The following is a 21,811-nucleotide window of genomic DNA, read 5'->3' on the forward strand; positions in this document are numbered from 1 at the left end:
ATAAAACTCAGTGCTGATTTTTCATGAAAAACCATGGAAACAGTAGGCATGATATACTTAAGACTGAAAGAGAAAAACTGCATACCAAAAACTTTACCCTGAAAACCTATGTTTCAAAAATAGAGGAGAGTTCAAAATATTCACAGAGAAACAGAAATGCGTGAGCTCTGCAGGCTAAAAGGAAAAGGTAGGACAGAGAGATTTAGAGAAGAGTACAGAAAGGAAGACTACCAATAAGAGTGACTAAAAGGGTAGAAAGAGAGACAAAAATAAGATATGGCATATAAAAATCAAAGGATTAAATGGTTGAAATAAGTACTGTAATGCAGTAATATCATTGAATGTTATAGATTAGTCTCCAATCAAAAGCCACAGACTGGAGAACAGATATAAAAGTGTGATCCATCTATATGCCACCTACAAGAGACTCATCTTAAATCCAAGGACAAAAAAAATAGGTTAGAAGTGAAAGAATAGAAAAATATATTCCATGCAAAAAGTAATTAAAAAAAAAGAGCTATGTACAATACTAGTATCAGACAAAATAGACTTTAATCCCAACTGTCATGGGACAAAGACAGACACTACTTACTACTAAAAGTGGCAATCCATCAAGAAGAAATAACAATCATAACTATTTACACACCCAACCAGAATGCCCCAAAATACATAAGGCAAGCACTGGCAAAATGGAAGGGGGAAACAAATGACTCTACAATAACTGTTAGAGACTCCAATATACCACTCTCATCAACAGAACATCTAGACAGAGGACTGATAAAGAAACAGAGAACCTGAATAATATAATAAATGAACTAGACCTATACAGAACATTGTACCCCAAAATAGCAGAAAAAACATTCTTCTCAAGGGATCATGTACCATTCTCCAGGATATAAAATGTTTGTTCACAAAACAAATCTAAATAAATTTTAAAAGGCTGAAATGAAAAAAAAAAAAAAACCAATCATTCTGACCATAATGGAATGAAGCTAGAAATCAAAAACAGGCAGAGAACAGGAAAATCAGAAATGTATGGAGGTTAAACAAACACACTCTTAAATAATAAGTGGGTCAAAAATAAATTGCAATAGAAACCAGTAAATTTCTCGAGATGAATGAAAATGAGAACACAACATATCAGAACATATGGGAAGCTGTGAAGGCAGTGCTGAAAGGGAAATTTATAGTCCTACAGGCCTACATTTGAAAAGGAAAGAGCTAAAATCAAAGACCTAATTGCATTCCTGGAGGAATTTAAAAAAGAATAGCAAACTAATCCCAAAGCAAGCAAAAGGAAAGAAATAAAAAAAATAGAGCGGAAATAAATAAAATTAAGAATAAAAAATGGAGAGAATTAACAAAACTAGAAGTTGGTTCTTGGAAAAGATCAATGAAATTGAAAAACCCTTAGCTACATTTATAAGGAAGAAAAGAGAGAAGATTAAAACAAATAAAATCAGTAATGATGGGGACATTACTACAGACACCACAAAAATAAGAAGGATCATAAGAAGATACTATGAACAATTGTTTGCCAACAAATTAGGCACCTTAGATGAAATGGACAAATTCCTAGAAACATATGAACAACCTCATTGATTTTGAAGAAACAGAAGACCTCAACAGACCAAAGACAAGTTGGCCAGAGATTAAATCAGTCATCAAACAACTCCCAATAAAGAAAAGCCTAGGGTCAGATGACTTCACAAGTGAATTCTATTGATCATTCCAAGAAGTTATATCAATCCTGCTCAATCTCTTCCAAAAAATTGAAAAGGAAGGAACACTAACTCATTCTATGAGGCCAATATAACCCTAATATCAAAGCAGATAAAGATTATACAAGAAAAGAAAATTACAGACAAGATTCCCTGAGGAATAAATACAAAAACCCAGAACAAAATACTGAAAAATGGAACCCAACAGCACATTTAAGGAATTATAAACCATGACCATAAGCAACAGTGGTTCAATACAAGAAAATAAATCAATGTAATATGCCATATAAAGAAATCTAAGGGGGAAAAAAACACATGATCATCTTGATTAATGTGGAAAAGGTATTTGACAAAATCTACAATCCTTTCTTCATAAAAAACTCTTTGAAAGTTAGGAATAGAAGGAAACTTCCTCAATATGATAAAGGGCATATATGAAAAATTCCCAGTTAACATCATACTCAACAATTAAATACTAAAACCTTTCCTTCTAAAATCTGGAACAAAACCGGGATTTCCACTGTTACCTTGTTATTCAACATTGTGCTAGAAGTTCTAGCAAGAGCAGTTAAACAAGAAAAAGAAATAAAAGGCATCCAAATTGGAAAGAAAGAAGAAAAACTTTCACTATTTGCAGATGACATGACCCAACACACAGAAAGTCCTGAAAAATCTACAACAAAGCTTTGACAGCTAATAAACAAAATTAGTAAAGAGCAGGAAACTAGATTAACAGGCAAAAATCAGTAGTATTTCTGTATACAAGTAATGAGCAATTTGAAAAGGAAATCAAGAAAAAAATTCCATTTATAATAGCAACATAAAGAAGCAAATATCTAGGAATAAATTTAACCAAGGACATAAAGGACTTGTAGACAGAAATTATAAAACATTGAAAACAGAAATCTAAAAAGACCTAAATAAATGGAAGGACATTCCATATTCATGGACTGGTAGACTAAATAAATATTATTTTGATGTCAATCCTACACAAATTGATTTACAGATTCAATGCAATTCCTATCAAAATTCCAACAGCCTACTTTCAAGAAATGGAAGAGCCCATTCTTACATAGCCAAAAACAGCTTGAAAAAGAAGAAAAAGTTGGAAGAATAACACTCCTTGGCTTTAAAGCATATTACAAAGCTACAGTGGTCAAAACAGCATGGTACTAAGATAAAGATAGATATATTGACCAATGGAATAGAATCTAGAGTTCTGAAGTAGACTCCTACATCTATGGCTAATTGATTTTTTACATGACTGCCAAGACATGGGACAGAATAGCCTCTTCAACAAATAGTGCTGAGAGAACTGGATATCCATATGCCACCCCTCCCTTAAAAAAAAGATTGTAAAAAGAACTGGTTTGTAATCTATAGTTTTCCATAGTATGCTAAAGATTATTATATCAAAATTTACTTTCACACTACTCCAACAGAGAGTGTATAATATTTGATTCTAAAAATGTAACATCCTACACACATATTTTCTATTTCTACTAATAACCACATGAAACACCACAAGTTATTTGAATCATGTAACAGAGAGCCATAAACTCTTCATCACAGAAATATATGATAAAAAGAATATACTTATTTTAGGAACATGAAAAATATGAATTAAAAACTGAACTTCATGAACTTTTTCTAAGGAGAACTGTACTCTTTGGTCTATAGTTTAAAATGTTTTCAGCTATTATATTGGGTTATTTTGAAGAAAAACGTTTGGAGCAAAGTTACCACTGGTGATTACCATAAGTGAGGTTTCTAAATAACTGAAGAGGTTGGTTATTAATGAATCACAAATTTTATATATAAAATTTTATTTTATATACAAACATAAATATTATAAATTATATATTTATTTATAAATAAAATATTATTTCATTTATAAATATAAAATTACAAAATTTTTATTTTATAAAAATAAAAATAAAATATGTTATTTTGAACATATCTGAGTCAATGTCATTTTTAATCCTTTTTCATTTCTATTATTTATAGTAAAAGAAACTGAAGCTGAGTAAGACAATATTAAGACAAAGATGAAGGTTCACAGTTATATCAACCACAGTTTCAGAGTGAGATTGAAGAGTTAGAAAATTCAAAGTACTAAGAAAAGGGAGAAAGATGCACCCAAGCCTCCACGTAACTTCTCGAGAAACTGTGCTTAGTTAGGAAACTTCCTATTATTTGTTCAGGAAGTAAAACTTGAAAAACATATAATCTTGGAAAATAATATACCAAAATATATTCTTTCATAGCTTGGCTTCAAATGGAATTTTCTTGTGTGAATATGTATTGTGTATGTGTGTAACATGCATATACACACTCATATACACACACTTAACTACCATTTTGTTTATAAAGCGCTTACCATAAAATTAGTATGGTTTTCATCTCTGAGCTCTCTGTAATCAACCCATTTACCTGAAGAAAAACAGAGATGTTCTAGCCTTCTAAATTAGTGAGATCACCATCTGGTGTGACTCCTTGAAATGTCAGGCATATGACTTCTAGACCTTAGAAAAAAGCTCTAAGGAAGGTAGTTAGTTAATGGAATCTACATATTTGAGAATATTCAAGTTTATTTTTTAAAAACAAAATAATATAACATACTGAACAAATAATCTTTTTCATTTTATACTAAGAAAATCTCTAGAGTAAGACAGAAAAGCATCAACTAGACATATGACTCCTTGAGAAAATCACATTTTCAACTCACCTAACAAACCACGAAAGAGAGTTATACATGTTAAAATGTAAAGTTATACCTTATTCAGTCAAAATGGATAACTCGAAACAGATTCTTCATCTTTTATGTATTTTTATAAAGGAAAAAAATTATTGAAGCAGAACACATTATAATTCAAAGTATTTATTCCACTTCCCTGGGGATTAAATAATATTCCTGTGTCTACGGATATCAGGTTTGACAATCTAATTGATGGTGCATCTCCTGGTAAAAGAAGTACATCATCCCCTGTCTTTCTGGAATCAGGACTACCTATGTAACTCACTTTGGCCAATTAAATGTGGAAAGAAGTCAAATATGTCACTTCCTGGCATATAAGAGACCAGCAATATCAGACCGATACCATGATATCAACAGGGTCCCAGATAAGGACTGCTGCCTTATTTCTAAAATGAAGATCACACAAAAAGGAGCACAGCGCACTCATGATGGATACATATAATATTTGAAATATTGTTTGTTTTTATAAAGCCACTGAAATTTTGTAGTCATTTGTCACCATAGAGTAACACAGGTTATCCTGACTGATACAGCTCTATTTCCACATATGGCAATTTTCTTCAGAATTTATACACTTATGAATCCATTATTGTATACTTTAGAAAATCAGCTTCTATCGTTATTTAGTATTGAATTATCAGGCAAACAAATACATTTTAATTAAATATTAAAAACCACGAGTCATTTGTGACTTAATCAGTATGAAGAAATGCTGAAAACATGTTGATGTCTTACAGAAATATATTGACTTCGTACACTACAAATTAAAATAAACTCACCAGTCCAGCTGTAATTCAAAAATGACATGCTCTTTCAAAGCCTTCCTTAACTTATATTTCTATTGCTGTGTGTTTTTTTATGTTTTTGTTTGTTTGTTTAGCATGGACAGGCTCTGACAATCAAACCCAGGTCTCTGGTATGGCAAGCGAGAATTCTGCCACTGAGCCACCTCTGCACTGTCCCTTATCTTATATATTTAGTATATGTATACTTTAATTTAATATTTTTCATTCTAAAATATCTAATGAAGAGAAAACCTTCACTTTTCTCTTTCCCCTTTTAAAAACATTATAATTTTTGATATATAAAAATAGCCACGATATATTTCTAAATTTAAAAATGGATGTTATAACACCGTAAAACATGATAACATAATTTAAAATATATAAATGATACATGTATCTATTATTTATATTATTAATATGCATGTAAATATAAAAATTCACATATTGTAAAATCAGAAAAATATACACCAAAATAGTAACAGTAAGATTCTTCTTTTTGCTCACTAGTATATTTTCATCATTTTAAATAATAGACATAACTTTATGTAACAAAAAATGCAATTAGCTTTTTCAACCACCTTTCCATGCCACCATAACAGTGTGCATGCACTTCCTGGTTGATGCTCTCACGAGCATTAATACTGCGGAGAAAAGAGGTAATAGACCAGGTTTTTATCAGACCACGCTCCAAAGTCATCGTCCGGTTTCAGACAGGATGATGAAGCCTGGTTACACTGGCAAATCTGAAGTCACTGATGATCTGAGAGCTGAGAAAATTGTTGTAAAACTCACAAGCAGATTAAGCAAGTGTGGCATGGTTAGTCCCAGATTTGATTTGCAAATTAAAGATCTAGAAAAATGACAGAATAATATGCTTCCGTCCTGTCTATTTGGTTTCATAGTACTGACCACCTTAGCTGGCACTGTGGACCACCAGGAGAGGAGGCAAGACAAAAACATGCAGGAGGGAAAATCCTGGATTTTTCTTATTTTTTTTGAAATCTCTGAGCCATTGGCACTTTATTTTGTCTCATTTCTCTCTTCCCCCTTTTTGTCTAGAAGGTTTTCTCAATCCCTTGATGCTTAGTCCAAGCTCATTCTAGGATTTCTGTCCCACATTGCCAGGAAGGTTTACACCCCTGGGAGTCATGTCCCACATAGAGAGGGGGAGGGCAGTGAGTGTGCTTGTCATGTTGGCTGAGAGAGAGAGGCCACATCTGAGCAATAAAAGAGTTCTCTGGGGGGTGACTCTTAGGCCTAATTTTAAATAGACTTAGCCTATCCTTTGCAGGGATAAGTTTCATATGAACAAACCCCAAGACTGAGGGCTCGGCCTATTGCTTTGGTTGTCCCCACTGCTTGTGAGAATAGCAGGAATTCTCCACACGGGAAAGTTGAATTTTCCCCCTTTCTTGTCATCCCCCCAAGGGGACTTGGCAAATATGTTTTTATTCACTGTTGAAATCACTCTGGGATTTATTGAGGCATTACTCTGGACAAACCTACAAACTCTCATGTCCTATTCAAGGTTCCATGTACTTATGGTGTTCAATTGAACTGTCCACATAAGTTATATTAGGAAATGCACTAGTCAAATTACAAATTTTGTACCAAATAAACATTTTTTGCTTTAGTCTTACACATAAGGTAAAGTTTTAAAATATGAATTACCATCTATTTTCAACATCCTGCAATATTGACATTCCTTTGTTCTTCCTCACGCAAAAACAATTTTTAATTTGTACATTTAGTCACTACCATTGTACACTCTGGGCATTCCTAGATTATAACATCTCAGTCTTTATTGTCTATCTTTCCTTCTGATTTCATTTGTGCCCCCAGCCCTCCTCCCTCTATCATTCTCACATTCAGCTTCATTCAGTGTACTAACATTATTGTATTACAGTTAGGTAGTATTGTGCTATCTATTTCTGAATTTTTACAATCAGTTCTGTTGCACAATCTGTATCCCTTCAGCTCCAATTACCCAATATCAACTTTATTTCTATGTCCTGATGGTCTCTGTTCTTAGCTGAAATTCTCAAAGTTCATTGACTAAAGTTAGTTCATATCAGTGAGACCATACAGTATTTGCCCTTTTGTTTCTGGCTAATCTCACGCAGTATAATGTCCTCAAGGTCCATCCATGTTGTTACATACTTCATAACTTTATTCTGTAATAAAGTTATGCGTAATATTCTATCATATGTATATACCACAATTTGTCTAGCCATTCGTCTGTTGATGGATATTTGGGCTGTTTCCACCTCTTGGCAACTGCAAATAATGCTGCTGTAAACACTGCTGTGCAAATGTCCATTTGTGTCCTTGCCCTCATGTCCTCTGAATAGATACCTACCAATGGTATTGCCAGATCACATGGCAATTCTATACTTAGCTTCCTGAGGAACCGCCAAAGTGCCTTCAACAGTGGTTGTAATATTTGACATTCCCACCAACAGTGGATTAACCAACAGAGAAAAAAGTGCCTCTTTCTCCACATCCTCTCCAGCACTTGTCATTTTCTGTTTTACTGATAATGACCATTCTGGTGGGTGTGAGATGATATCTCATTGTGGTTTTGATTTGCATTTCCCCAACAGCCAGGGAAGTTGAGCATCTTTTCATGCGCCTTTTGGCCATTTGTATTTCCTCTTCTGAAAAGTGTCTGTTCATATCTTTTCATCCATTTCGTAATTGGGTTGTTTGTCTTTGTGTTGTTGAGTTGAGAAATCTCCTAACATATTTTGGATACTAGACCTTTATCTGATATATTGTTTCCAAATATTGTCTTCCATTGTGTAGGCTGTCTTTTTACTTTCTTGATAAAGTTCTTTGATGCACAAAAGCGTTCAATTTTGAGGAGTTCCCATTTATTTATTTATTTCTTCAATGCTCATGTTTTAGATGTAAGATCTAGGAAACTGCCTCCTATTATAAGATTTATAAGATATTTCCTTATATTTTCTTTACAAGTTTTATGGTCTTAGATCTAATGTTTAGGTCTTTTATTCATTTTGAGTTAATTTTTGTATAGGGTGTGAGATTTGGATCCTCTTTCATTCTTCTGCATGTGGATATCCAGGTCTCTGGGTACCATTTATTGAAGAGACTGTTCTGTTCCACGTGTGTTGGCTTGACTGCCTTATCAAAGATCAATTGTCCATAGATGAGAGGATCTACATCTGAACACTCTATCAGATTCCATTGGTCAGTATATCTATCTTTATGCCAGTACCATGATGTTTAGACCACTGTAGCTTCATAAGACAGGTCGTGTGAGACCACCGACTTCATTTTTCTTTCTCAGGATATTTTTAGCTATTCAGGGCACCCTGCCCTTCCAGATAAATTTGGTTATTGGTTTTTCTATTTCTGAAAAGTAAGTTTTTAGAATTTTAATTGATATTGCATTGAATCTGTAAAATCAATTTAGGTAGAATTGACATCTTAACTATATTTAGTCTTCTAATCCATGAACACAGCATGCCCTTCCATTTATTTAGGTCCTCTGTGATTTCTTTTAGCAATTTCTTATATTTTTCTTTTTTTTAATACAAATAATATGCCTCAATGGAAAAATGCAATTGACAATTTCATAAGATTAAGTTTGATCACAAATTTACCAAGAGGATGTCACGATATTAGTAATTGAAAATGATAAAAAATATTAAAGACCACTTTACTAAACAAGGAAAGGAAACTACTCAGCTACATAACCTCTTTTCAAATTGTGTTATATGTATATAAGTGTGTGTAGTATGTTGTTAAACTTGATCAGTATCTTTATTTAACCCTTTGGGGAAAAAAGGTTTAAACGATCTATTTCCTTTCCAGACAATTAACATTAAGGGCCTCAATATTTCTACTTATGGAGCTAATAGTCACATCATAATACATATCCATTTGACTCTGGATTTTGTCCAATCCCCCCCTAATTAAAGTTGCCTCCTTTTATGATTTTTAACCATGATACAACATAGAAACCCTAAATCCACATTTTTGCAGACAAATAATTTTCTAAATTTCACAAGAATTCTCAATCTGTTCTGTGTCACAGGACTTAGATCAGAAAAACATATGAATTCTGTTTCCATCACAGAAGTGCTCTTGATGATTTTGGTTTGCTTTGATATTCTGACTTTACTCCTGACATAAGATAAAACTACTGTAAAGGTGTTTTCTGTCTCATCTATCATAGCATTTTCCTTATTGGTATTCTTAACAACAACCTTTATAAAGAACATATACATTTCTATTGAGGCATTTAGCCAGGTTTTTAATATCAGAAGACAAAATTGACAAATATGTTTCACACTTAATACTTTCAGGCATTTAATTTTATAGATTTTAATGTTACCCTAAAAATTTTTTCTAGAATAAGGAAATAGAACATAACACTTGCCAGCATGCCATAAGGATATCAAAGTACTACAAAATCATATTCATTGGGTAACTCCTCAATTGTGAAAAGTACTACAACAAAATGAAATTCCTTATAATTAGTAAATATTGTGTCTTCTGAAATATGATGTACCAATACAATATTTCTGAATGTCCACATAAAACTTAAGCATATTAATAAATGTTTCTTATAAACAGGAAGGTATAATGATTTAGAGACTTAGAATACATAGCCTCACAAAGGGGTAAAATTACGTCTAAAATGAATTAAATGATGCCACCTAATCATGCTAGAAATATAAATATATAATTAAATAAGTACCCCAAAAGTCTGAGACATTTAAATTTGTGCTCATTTCATTGTAAATGTAATATTCTAAAGTTGGCTACTATAATTGCCAATTAAATTTAATATTTCTGAAACAAATTCATCACTGAGTTTCTGATTAGTAAAACCAAAATAAAGATATTCAGAGAGTTTCTACTTTTGCAAGGGTGTATCTAAGTTTTGGTTAGCCCTTTAAGTTTTTTGTACAGTCTATTAATTTTTAAATGGGCCCACTGCAAGCATGAATAAAAAGTGTTCTCATAGTTAACTGTGAAATATTTGTAATTAAACCAATCATTATACAATTCCAGTTATTTTTGTAGTATATTCAAAGGAGATAATTCTTCTAATAGAAAAAAATCTTACTATTTTCATCATAAATAAACATATCTGGGGTAGTTCCTGGCTCTACCAGTTATTATTAGCTCTGCCACCTGAGGCAAGTTAAATTCTCTGTGCCTTGACTTCCTCGTCTGAAAATTATGGATAATAATGCTTATTTCAGAAATTATTTTAGAGTTTAGATGAGAAATTATCTGCAAATTACTTAGCAGAATGCCAAGAAAATTAATTGTAGCTATTTTTATCAAATGCAAAGAGAAATGCTAACAAAATGTATTGTCCTTGAAGCCTCCACAGTGAGGTTTATATACAGAAAATCTTGTCTGAAAATAAAACTAAACCACTAAAATATACATTTCAGACTAAAATATCACTTCGTTTAAGGATGGAGCACTAAAAACCAACAGATCAAATGTAAACACAGCTTAATAAGGCTAAATTAAAGGAGAAAAGGATTTGACTTGTATTTGTATGTCACTGAGAAGTGGATTCGACATTTGAATACCCATTGTAGATTTCCTGGCCTATCTATGGCATTTCACAACCAAAAGTTTTTTTTAAATGTTTGACTTAAACTCTGGTGAAAGGAAAAGGACATCATGGTAAAAGTTTATAATGATGACAATAAAAACACTCTATGAACATTCCTTCTAAGTAGGATTTCTTTACAAAGAAAGCACGACAAACAAATGGGAGGTCAGGTTAGGGGACAAAAGAGAAAGTAAGACCAAAATACCCAAACCCATTCTAACTATGAGGAACTTTAATTTTGCCACAAAAACAAAAGAACAAAGAGAAGTCACACACATTGATATTCAGGCTACTAGGAAAAATATGATTTCAAACATTTTTTGAAAAGGCAGTTTTGTAGGCCTATTGATTCCTTTTGTACTTTTCAAGGTAAAGTAGTTACTTTGTTGTTGACTCAATAATATAACAAAGATCTCTAAGGAATCTGGATTTAACAAAAATCTTCTCTATTTTTGAGTAAGATCCTAAAGACAAGTTAGAGCTCAAAACTATCTGGAATAAATGGTATGCAAGTACATGTGCTTAACCTGCAATCTACTTATGCAATAATCCCACTTTTCTTCCAAAGCATAAGTCAATAAATCTTTCCTACTGCACTGTAAATTCCAGGGTCATGGACAAAAGTGTTTATTAGTATAATTACAATGTAGAAATAATACCATTAAGCCTCCAGTCCCAGGCTTCATAAGTTAATAGAAATAGAAGATTAAGAAAGTGCCAAGTATAGTTTTGATTGTTAAACACTAAAAGAAATTCCTAATATAGCTCTTTTCTTTGACATAATCTAAAACTTCTAGTTTCAATTCCATTTGATCTTTGAAGTGGCTAACATTTCTAAAAAGCACTTGTAAAATGTTGTTTTGTGATCATTAGATATGACCTTAAGATATGACCTTAAAAGAGAAAAAAAGAAGCAAAAATCGCTAAATGGCTGAAAGGAATTCATTTACAATATACAGAATCATCCAAGTTTAAAGAAATGTAAAGAAATGCCTCAACAGAGTTTCTATGTTTAATATCTGTAAAATTCCTAAATATAGTATTTCAAATTGTTTCTATGGAATTATAAACATGTACAATACCAATTGCCCTCTAATATCCAATGGCTTCATTTTCTGCTCCTAATTATGGGTAGAGAATCAGTATTTCAGAAAGAGAAAAAATTTCCTGCCTCCTTTTTGACGTTATGGTTAAAACTTTTGGTGCATTGCCGCATATAAAAAAAAAGAATTACATTAAATAAAAAAACTTCTCTCTCAATGTCTGAACTTCCCATATGGTAGGGACTTTGCTATCATTGGAATTGATTGAAAAGGCCAAGAAGTTGCTTTGGGTCTTTGTTTTGTTTGAGGGGAAGTCTCTTTTTAAATATGTTTTCCTTCTAATAAGCAGCAAAACACAAGTTAGAAAATCAATGTTCCTGCTTTCTTCTGCCACTGGAAAAGTATGAATTATATGTAAGGTCATTTATAAAACCACTAGTTATAACTTATCTGAAACATTTAAAACTGAAGTAAGATCTTTCATATCTTAATTCTCTGAACTCCTTTTCATTATCATAGAAACAAACAAACAAAAACTACTTTCCTGCTAGGATGTTTGGTTTAAACTGGACATTCAATTACTCCCTTAGGAACTTATGAAAGCTATTCCATGCAGCATTCCAACAAGGCTTTTTCTGGGTACTGCTAATTGTATTTGACTAGGTAGAAGACCATCAACCTAGTCAAATCACAACAAGCCAACTTCTACGCTAATGATGACAGATAATTTTAAGTATTATCCTTAATGATTTCCACAGGTTTTTCCAGTCTTACTCTTCTTTGATATTTACTACGTATTAAATATGTTTAGTTAATATGTATGTTTATTTAATATGATATTTACTACATATTAAATATGTTTATCAAATAACACATAGTTTTATTTAACATACATAACATGAATCATTTCTGCAGCAAATTTTGCAGTCTTCTCAGTAAAAAGAAAACATACAGACCCTTTAGATCATTAAAACTAGTATCGAACTTTCATGTCCCACTCTTTAAGCAATACCAAATTATCATATTTTTCTTTGTATCTCTTATCTCATTTTTATGCATTTTCAGAATTATGGCTTTTACTTTCAAGCATATTTAGTGGTTCAATTTCTTTAAACATTACTTTACCATGATATTCCTTCAATTTATCATGTATTATCTTTTCTTTCTGTCCTTCCTAAATTCCTCAAAGGTGAAAATCTCTGTCAACTACTTTCATTCCCCGTTCCCACACCAAATTTAATAAGACTGAGGATTTTAGGGCCAACAGACCTAGCTCTATATACAAATTCCACTTTAATATTTACTAGTTGAGGAAACTTGGTTAAATCAGTAACATCCCTGAGTTTTAATTTCCCAATCTGTGAAAAGGAAATTGTGCTTCCTAAATTATAGGTTGTATTGGGGATTAAATGTGGTAATATATTTGAAGTTTCTAGCAGAGAGCTGGACACATAGTAAGCACTCAATAACAATGGTTGCTTTCTTTGCCACATAAAATCTGGCCTCTGCTCCTACCATTGCCCCTAACTCCTAGCAGAGGCAGGACTCAACATGCCAATGTGCCAGCTCCAGCCTCTCCCATATGCCAATCAAGAAGGAGAAAGCTCACAAATGAACTAAGGATGCATAACACTTGGTAATTACTGTTTTCTAATCAAAAGATGTTAATTTTCTGACATATTTTCAGAAAATATAAATATTGTCATATAGAAAAATATTTTCAATGTGAAAATTAACCACCCTCTGCCAATCTACAGTTTTTTTACCAATACCACTCAGGCTTTTCTTGCACCCTCTATCTCTATGATGGCACTCACTACTCTGTATTACATATAGGTGTACACATATTTGTTTCCCTAATAAACGGAGATGTGCTTCAGAGTAGACACGGTGTTTTATGCATTTTTGAAACACCAGTACTGGCCATAGTATCTGACACAGAGTAAATACTGAATAGTTATTTGTTGAATAGGTCTTTCCTTTCAAAACTGTCTTCTTTTAAAGAGTTCCTGGATCTATATCAAAGCATATATAATATGCAGACATGTTTTAAACAAAATTTTCAATATAGATTCAAACTAACCATATAATATTTCTGGGCATTATCATTGAATATCTTTAACATCTGAATTTTCTAGGACCTATTTTTTTTCTTTCTACCTCCTTTTTTTTCTTCTGTCTTCTAAATTTGGATCTTTCCTATTGTTGTCTGCTCTTTTCCTCATACCTTCACGATGTTTCATCTACTCCTTACATCTTTAACAGTTTATGGCAATAACCAACCACGTTTCCACAATCAAAGTTATGATCAATTAAAATTAAACAAAACCAAAATTTGAATAATTTTCTTGCTTTCTCCAAACTGATTTCCCTATCCTAACCATTCCTTTGTATTAGTGGTACTATTATCCTTGTAGAGTAAAATCTTAATTCATCTTTTATTCTCCTCTATTCCCATATCCTGTGGTCATTAAATCTTTTATTGTCATTAAATCTTACTATTGAAAATTTCTAAGAAAGAAAGGGCCTCACCTCAAAACAAAACAAAACAAAACCAAAAAAAACGGCTTATAAGAAATAACAAATAGTCCTTTTACTTCATTCTGACCCAGACGGAAGCTGGTCAGGTATGAAGAATTCTCTTATTATTCAGGCACAATAAAAGGATACCTTAGAAGCTGAAAAGCTTGTTCAGTTACAACAAACCAATCAAAGCCAACAAGGTCTTTGAGCCCAAGTGGCCCTATTCCACATAAAAGGAGCAAAACTTCTTAATTAGATTAAAAGTACAAATACACAAAATTAAGAAAAAGATGATAATTTCACCTACATGGAAACTTCTAGTAATTACAAAAGAAGCTCTATTTTACCCCTTGATGTAAATGTAACATTTGCAAACTTGAATGAAATGGAAGACTTCTATGGAAATAGGGCAATATATTCAAGAATACCCAAAGCTAGTTCAAGATGATACTTCCTCTCCACCAAACTCCATTTTAGGAAAAAATATCAATGAACAACAATAAAATAAAGGGAGAAGTATCATCAGCAGAAGGATTTTAAAAAACATATGCATGAAAGGCAGAAATTGCTGACTATGAAGTGGAGGAGAAGATGCTTCAGCTTTCAGCCTAGAGTATATGTGGAAGATCTGTATAGAAAAGAGGAACGATGCCATACAACCCACAAGAGACTCAAGGTGTGAAAACACAAGGTACAATAGAGTAATTCAAGTTGCAGAAAACAGAGATTAATTGAAAGTCTATACTCCGATTGACTAACTACACACTTATCCCCCTCCCCCAACAATGTGGAACCCACTATAAACAAACATTTATCTACAATGAAAACAAGCTAAAACCATGCAAAAATTGAATGAGTTCTTTAGGAAAAAGCAGGCAGCTAGGCATGAGTGTCATAGAGAAAAGACCAGCACACTTCATTTGGAGGTCACTTGGGCCTAACTGTTAACTCATAGCCTCTTCACCCTAAAGGAAAGCTAACCAGTCACCAAGTCTTGCCTATGTACAAGTTTTTATAAAACTAAGTCTACTTACATTTTCCTGTTTCTCAATCTTGAATATAAATGAGAAAACAAAGCGTATAATATATTTGAGGGAAGCCTCCATTCCAGTCACTAGTGCTACATAACAAATTCTCCAAAATGCAGTGATATAAAACCATTTATTACACTCACAGATTCTGCACATCTGGAATTAGGACTACTAGTCTTGTTTCTGTGATTTCTGTAACCTCAGCAGAGGAATAAAGGCTAGAGTATGAAATCCTTTAAAGGTTCACTAACATGTGTGTCTTGCAGTTGATGTTGGCTGGTTGTGGGAGACCTTAGCTGGAAATGTTAGCTGAAACATCCATACATAGTTTACCATGCAACCTGGGCTTCCTCATGGTATGGTGACTAGGTTCCAATGGAACATCAAGAGAGCCCTGAGAGAGAGAGAGACAGAGACAGAGACAAAGACCAGGTAGAAAAATATTGACCTTTAATGACCTAGTCTTGAAAGTTGTGCTGTGTTATTTATTCTTCATTCTAACCATCAGGGAATTTACAAGGGTCCACCCAATTTTGAAAGCAGAGAAAGAGATCCCACCTCTTGCATGGGAAGGTACTGGAAGCATTTGTGAGACTGGAAATACTGTTGTGGCCATTTTCAAAATACAATCTTCCACAGAGGTCCAAAATGAAGAAGTATCAGTATAAGCAAACAGAAGAAATATAAAGACCTCAGAAGAAAGAGAACTCAAAGAGCAGAAGAGAACTTAAAAATCATTTTTTGATTTTTTCATCAACAATTAAAAACTATACTTTAAGAAGATACAGTAATTATTTGCTTAAAAAGCAGCAAGCTATGAAAAGAGAGCCACAAAATTAAAAGCAATTGCTAAAATTAAAAAATATGACTAGTATAGAAAACATTTCAATAGAAAGATTGAAAAAGAAACTTGCAGGCTCTCTCAGAATCTAAATAACACAGACAGAAAATAGAAAAGACATAGAGGATAAAGCCAGGATATTCAACTTCTAACAGAGTGATGGATGTCCTAGAAAGAGGAGGAGAAAAATGAAAAAAAAAAAAAAGGAAATGAAATTGAATTTTGAAGAATCTACAGAGTATGATTTCATAAGGCAAAAATGTCAACTCTCCTGAGGCTCAGCAACTGCCTAATTTTGGTGTTCTCTTACCACATATGCAGAACTGAACTTCAAGTAGATTAAATTACAAATGCCTACTTGATTAAGTCATTTGAGAGCTTAATAGCTAATAGCTATATTTAAGATGTTTCTGAAATTATTCCAATTTCTATTTCTAAATATTTTAACCAATTTTCTCTTAAAAAAATCTTTCATTCAGAAGAAAGATTAAATGCCTCAAATCCTGAAAATAAATGCTATATTGGAAAGAGAGTGGGCTACGAAGTTGGACAGATCCTGAATTCAAACTCTACTCTAAAACCTATTAATATGTGACTCAGGGCAAAATTCTTAGGGCTGATCCTTAAGTTATTATATATTTATCAATTGTATTTATTTTTGTATCCATCTTTCCAGGCAAATATAAGGATTACAGAGAATTTATATAAACATCTAGCCCATCGTGGCTACATTATTATTAATATAATTTAAGATCCTCATGAGACTTCAAAGATGTGACAGCCACATTACCACCCAGGCTACATCATCAAAGTAACATTCTTTCAACTACTGCTAGAACATCAATCTACCTATTGTCTGGTCTTACCTACTCCACTTCTGTATTTTTAGTTATCATTTATATGATTTGTGTTTTAATGCAGGGGTCTTTAGCAATCTGAATTCTACAAATACAGGGCAAATCAATACATTCTATTTCTAGTGCCGTGAATTAGAAAAGTAGTCGTGATGAAATTCAGTTAAAAATGGAAGAAGAGAAAAATCTGGGGTTGATTCTTTTTTATTTTCTGCTTCCAAACCATGTGAAGAAAAACTTCGGAGAGTTAAGACAAAGAAGGAGAAACATAAATCTCCTTAATTAATACTACTTCCTTAAGTATAATAAATGAATCACCATCATCTGAGTCTGACAACCCAAGAGGAAAGGAATCATTTTAACAAAAGCTATCTCATACTAGTACTGTGAGCCATGCTCTAATCCAGAGGGTGCTTTGACCACACCACTAGAGGCTGTCAAAGTAAATTGGAAAGAACCATTAAAATCCAAGCACGATGATAATTTCGGGAATAGACAACAGTAAAGAATTAGAAAAAAGGTTCCAAATTAAAAATGAATATTTGTTTCTTTAAAGAGTTTGCACAATAGAGATTAGCCAACTTTCTATATAAACTTTGCTCTGTTCAGCTACTTCAGTAAAAATTTTTCTTAATTACACAAAAAAGTGTGACATTCACAATTCTAATCTACACTAGCTCACACACAGGCTTTGTAAATTCAGATACATGAGATCATGTGAATTGAAGCACTTTGTTTTTAATTTTTTCTATAGTGATCATGCTAAATAAAAAATACATATATAATTAAAGTATTATTTGTAAAAAATTTAAACAGTAAGTTGAACTATATCAAATTATCTCAAGTAATTTTCAAAATATAATCTAATCAAAGGTTAGTACTCAATTAAGAAATATGATAACTCTAATTTGAAATTACTATTCATTGAGGAAAAATTTCAACATGGAAAAGTTCTTTTAAAATTAAATATGAAAACATAGATATGAAAAATGGAAATTATGTCATAATAAATAAGACAGAAAAGGTAAACATTTTATTTATTACATATTTTCTGTTCAGTCTAACAAAAATGGGAATGGCAACTCTATGTGAATCTCCTAGATTTTAGCTTGGATCCTGACAGTTTGATTTTTATTTTTAAAAAGTAACCTGAGAGCTATTGCATTCTTAATTTTTTTTTCTGTGATCTTGAAATACAGCTGACTATCTTATAGGTCTCAATGGTACAAGGCATTTGAGGAGATAAAAACATATGGGATTAAAATAAAAAATGATAAGACTTTTAAATTATGTAATGACATTAATAATCCTACGTTCTAAGTTTGCTAGCTGCCAGAATGCAACACACCAGAGAAGCACAGGCTTTTAACAAAAGGGGATTTATTTAGTTAACATATAGTTCTTCAGAGGAAAGGAAGCTAACTTTCAACTAAGGTTCTTTTCTTATGTGGGAAGGCACAGGGCAATCTCTGTTAGCCTTCTCTCCAGGCCTCTGGGTTCCTACAACTTTCCCCAGGGTGATTCCTTTCTGCATCTCCAAAGGCCTGGGCTGAGCTCCAAGTGCTGAGATGAGGTATGCTGAGCTGCTTGGGCTGTGCTACATTGAGCTCTCTCATTTAAGCATCCAACAAATTTATATCAAACATCATTCATTACAGTAGGCACACCTCCTAGCTGACTGCAGTTGTAATCAGCAACAGATGAGCTTCATGTACCATTGACTCACGTCCACAGTAACAGAACTAGGCACCTTCACCTGGTCAAGTTGACATCTAAATCTAACTACCACATCCTACTTCATAAAAATGGCTATGTGATGAACGTTTATTATTATAACCAGGGTTTAACAATTAAATATGCTTAGATTTTTTGAAGAAAATGAATCTTGGGGATCTTTTGTTTAAATGTTTACTAGAAAATATATGGCTATTCAAAATCAAGTCAATTAATGACTTCATAGCATTCATATTCTGTACCCCTCAGTGTATGGAAAGGAATTTTACCAATGCTAAAGGTTAAGACATTTTTTAAATCAAAAGAAGGTAAATATTCATAAAATGTGACCCTTTTTTTTCACAATTGCTACAACGACTCCAAAGTATCTTTGCACATTATTCCACTTGAAATTTGAAAAATATATTGTTTATTCTTCTAATGCCTGCTTTCCCATATGCAGTCCTAGCATAATTAAGTTTAGAAAATAGAAAACAAAAGTCACAGCAGCTGCAAGAATGCAATGAGTGATACGGGGAGACAGTCAAAGACAGAAGTCTTTGAGACCCTGAGAGAATGCTAACAGCTTCATGAGGTAAAAGACAAGATAGTAAAAGTAAGCAGCTGACAAAAAATGATGATGAAAAAGGGCATATAAATAAGAACCAGGTCAGGGTTAGATAAAGGAAATACTGGGAGACATGCTGTGAATAAATTTTCATTTTTCTCCCAAGCCAGTGTTTCAACAATGTCTAGATTCAAGGACAGAATTGCAAAACTGTGATGATTCAGAGAATGTAAGATTTTGTAATTCAGTTTCAGAAGCTCTCATCTACTGTAATATCAAAATCCACAAGCCATTAGGATTAAGTATTCCTTTTCTTTAAATTCAATATATACTCGCCTCAAAATGAAGTATGATACTTTCTATACTGTAAAGGCTCAAACATATGCATTAATTAATTACATGACCAGAACTTATTTTTTAAGAAAGATCAATTAAAAATGACTTTTTGAACGTTACAAAAATATTCTTTGCTTTATTAAATGACCCATAAATATAAAATATTTTAAAATTTCCTATAAATAATAAGCACATCAAATGCGTTTCAGATGTAATTAAAAGTTATAAAAACTTAGGGTGGTACAATGGTGGCTCAGTAGCAGAATTCTCGCCTGCCAGGCTGGAGACCCAGGTTTGATTCCCAGAGCCTACCCATGTAAAAAAAAAAAAAAAGATTATAAAAATTTTATAGATACCTAATCTTCCCAGGAAAAATTAAGGCCAACTATAGATATAGATTTATTCTAACCCTAAATGTTTCATCTATTCTTAAACTCAAATATACTATGGATAAATAACAACGAAAAAAAAATCTCTTTTTATATAAGCAACATCATTTCAGGAAAGCCACCAACTTCAGTTTCTCTAATGTTCTCTTCGTTTGCTTACAAGTCATAAATCACTGTCCTTTCCTAAATTTTTATTTGTAGGAGTCTAATTTACTCCTGTACCCTTCCCATTAGCCTATGAGCTATGTTTTTTTTTCCTTTTTAACAGATTATACATCAAATATATTCTAAGGATATGCAAATATCACATATACATAAAGAAGTATGTCATCAAATTATGATTCATAGACTAACCAAGAGAAATCAATGCACTTTGGGACAATGGATAGGATTTTCAGATAATTCCAGTCCTAAGATGTTACCAGCTAACATGTCCCAAAAATATTGTGGGAGATCAGTGAGCAATTATTTCAGATGCTTTATTTTCCAGTATCTCTCTGTAACTGACAGAACAGATTAACAAGGAAAATCATCCCTTTAAGATGGAATCCCACAAGTGCCAAGAGCCACAGCATCCCCAAGGTCTTCTACTTATTGAAACTGCAAATCACAGGTCCTACCAAAAAATTTACATATACTACCTTCTTATTTAATTTTATATGAAATGCAAATAGTGATCCTATTATTTAATTAAATTCAGTTAAAATGTGAGTTTACAGCATGCACCAAGAGCAGACCTACCATGGCACTGCCAGGAATTCAGTCTCCTTACTCCAATCTACGATATTACAAAAAAAGAAAATAAAACAAAAACCTGACAAAACCTAATGCTCACCATAATATGAATAGCTAAATAAAGACTTGTTTACAGCACTGAAGTCTATACATATATTAAAAAGATGAATGGATAGATCTCTAGCCCATGTTCTGAGGCAAAAAAAAAAAAATGTAAGACAATATGTATGTGTTAAAATACATGCAAACAACATTAACATATTTTATGAATATATACAAATACATGTAAAAGAATAAGAAAAGGTCTGAAAAGAAACACAAAGCTACAACTTTGAGAAGATGTGGAGAAATAGGAATACTCATTCATTGCTGGTGGCAATGAAAAATAGACAAATGCTGCGGAAGACAGTTTGGCAATTCCTTAGGAAGCTAAGTATAGAATTGCCACTTCTAGGTATCTACCCAAAAGAATTGAAAGCAGGAACACAAACAGATATCTGCTCACTAATGTTTATAGTGTCATTATTCACAATTGCCAAAAGATGGAAGCAACTCAAGTGTCCATCAACTGATGAATGGATAAACAAAATGTGGTATATATGTAAGTGGCAGTTTGAAGCTGTTATGTACCCCAGAAAAGTTCATATTTTTTAATGCATTCTTGTGGTTCAAACCTATTATAGATGGGACCTTTTGATTAGGTTATATGCCAGTTTGAAACTGTTGTGTACTCCAGACAAATCATGTTCTTTAATACTGACTCAATATTGTTGGGTGGGATCTTTTTGAAGATGTGACCCACCCAAAATTATTTGACCTATTGATTAGGTGGTTTCCATGGAGATATGTCTCACCCATTCACCATGGGGTTGTTTACTGGAGTCCTTTAAGAGGGAGCCATTTTAGATA

The 21,811-nt window shown here is 32.6% G+C and overlaps 1 protein-coding gene and 1 pseudogene across 16 annotated transcripts in view; one reads left to right on the forward strand and one right to left on the reverse strand.

Annotated features, from left to right (window-relative positions):
* The window catches only part of CCDC171 (coiled-coil domain containing 171), a 576,357-nt gene that overhangs the window by 137,693 nt on the left and 416,853 nt on the right, over nt 1-21,811 (reverse strand). The gene's annotated exons all lie outside the window — the stretch shown is intronic.
* Nucleotides 5,869-6,263, forward strand: LOC143675091 (small ribosomal subunit protein uS8 pseudogene; annotated as a pseudogene).

This window comes from Tamandua tetradactyla, chromosome 2 (assembly GCF_023851605.1).
Source record: "Tamandua tetradactyla isolate mTamTet1 chromosome 2, mTamTet1.pri, whole genome shotgun sequence".
NCBI lineage: Eukaryota > Metazoa > Chordata > Mammalia > Pilosa > Myrmecophagidae > Tamandua > Tamandua tetradactyla.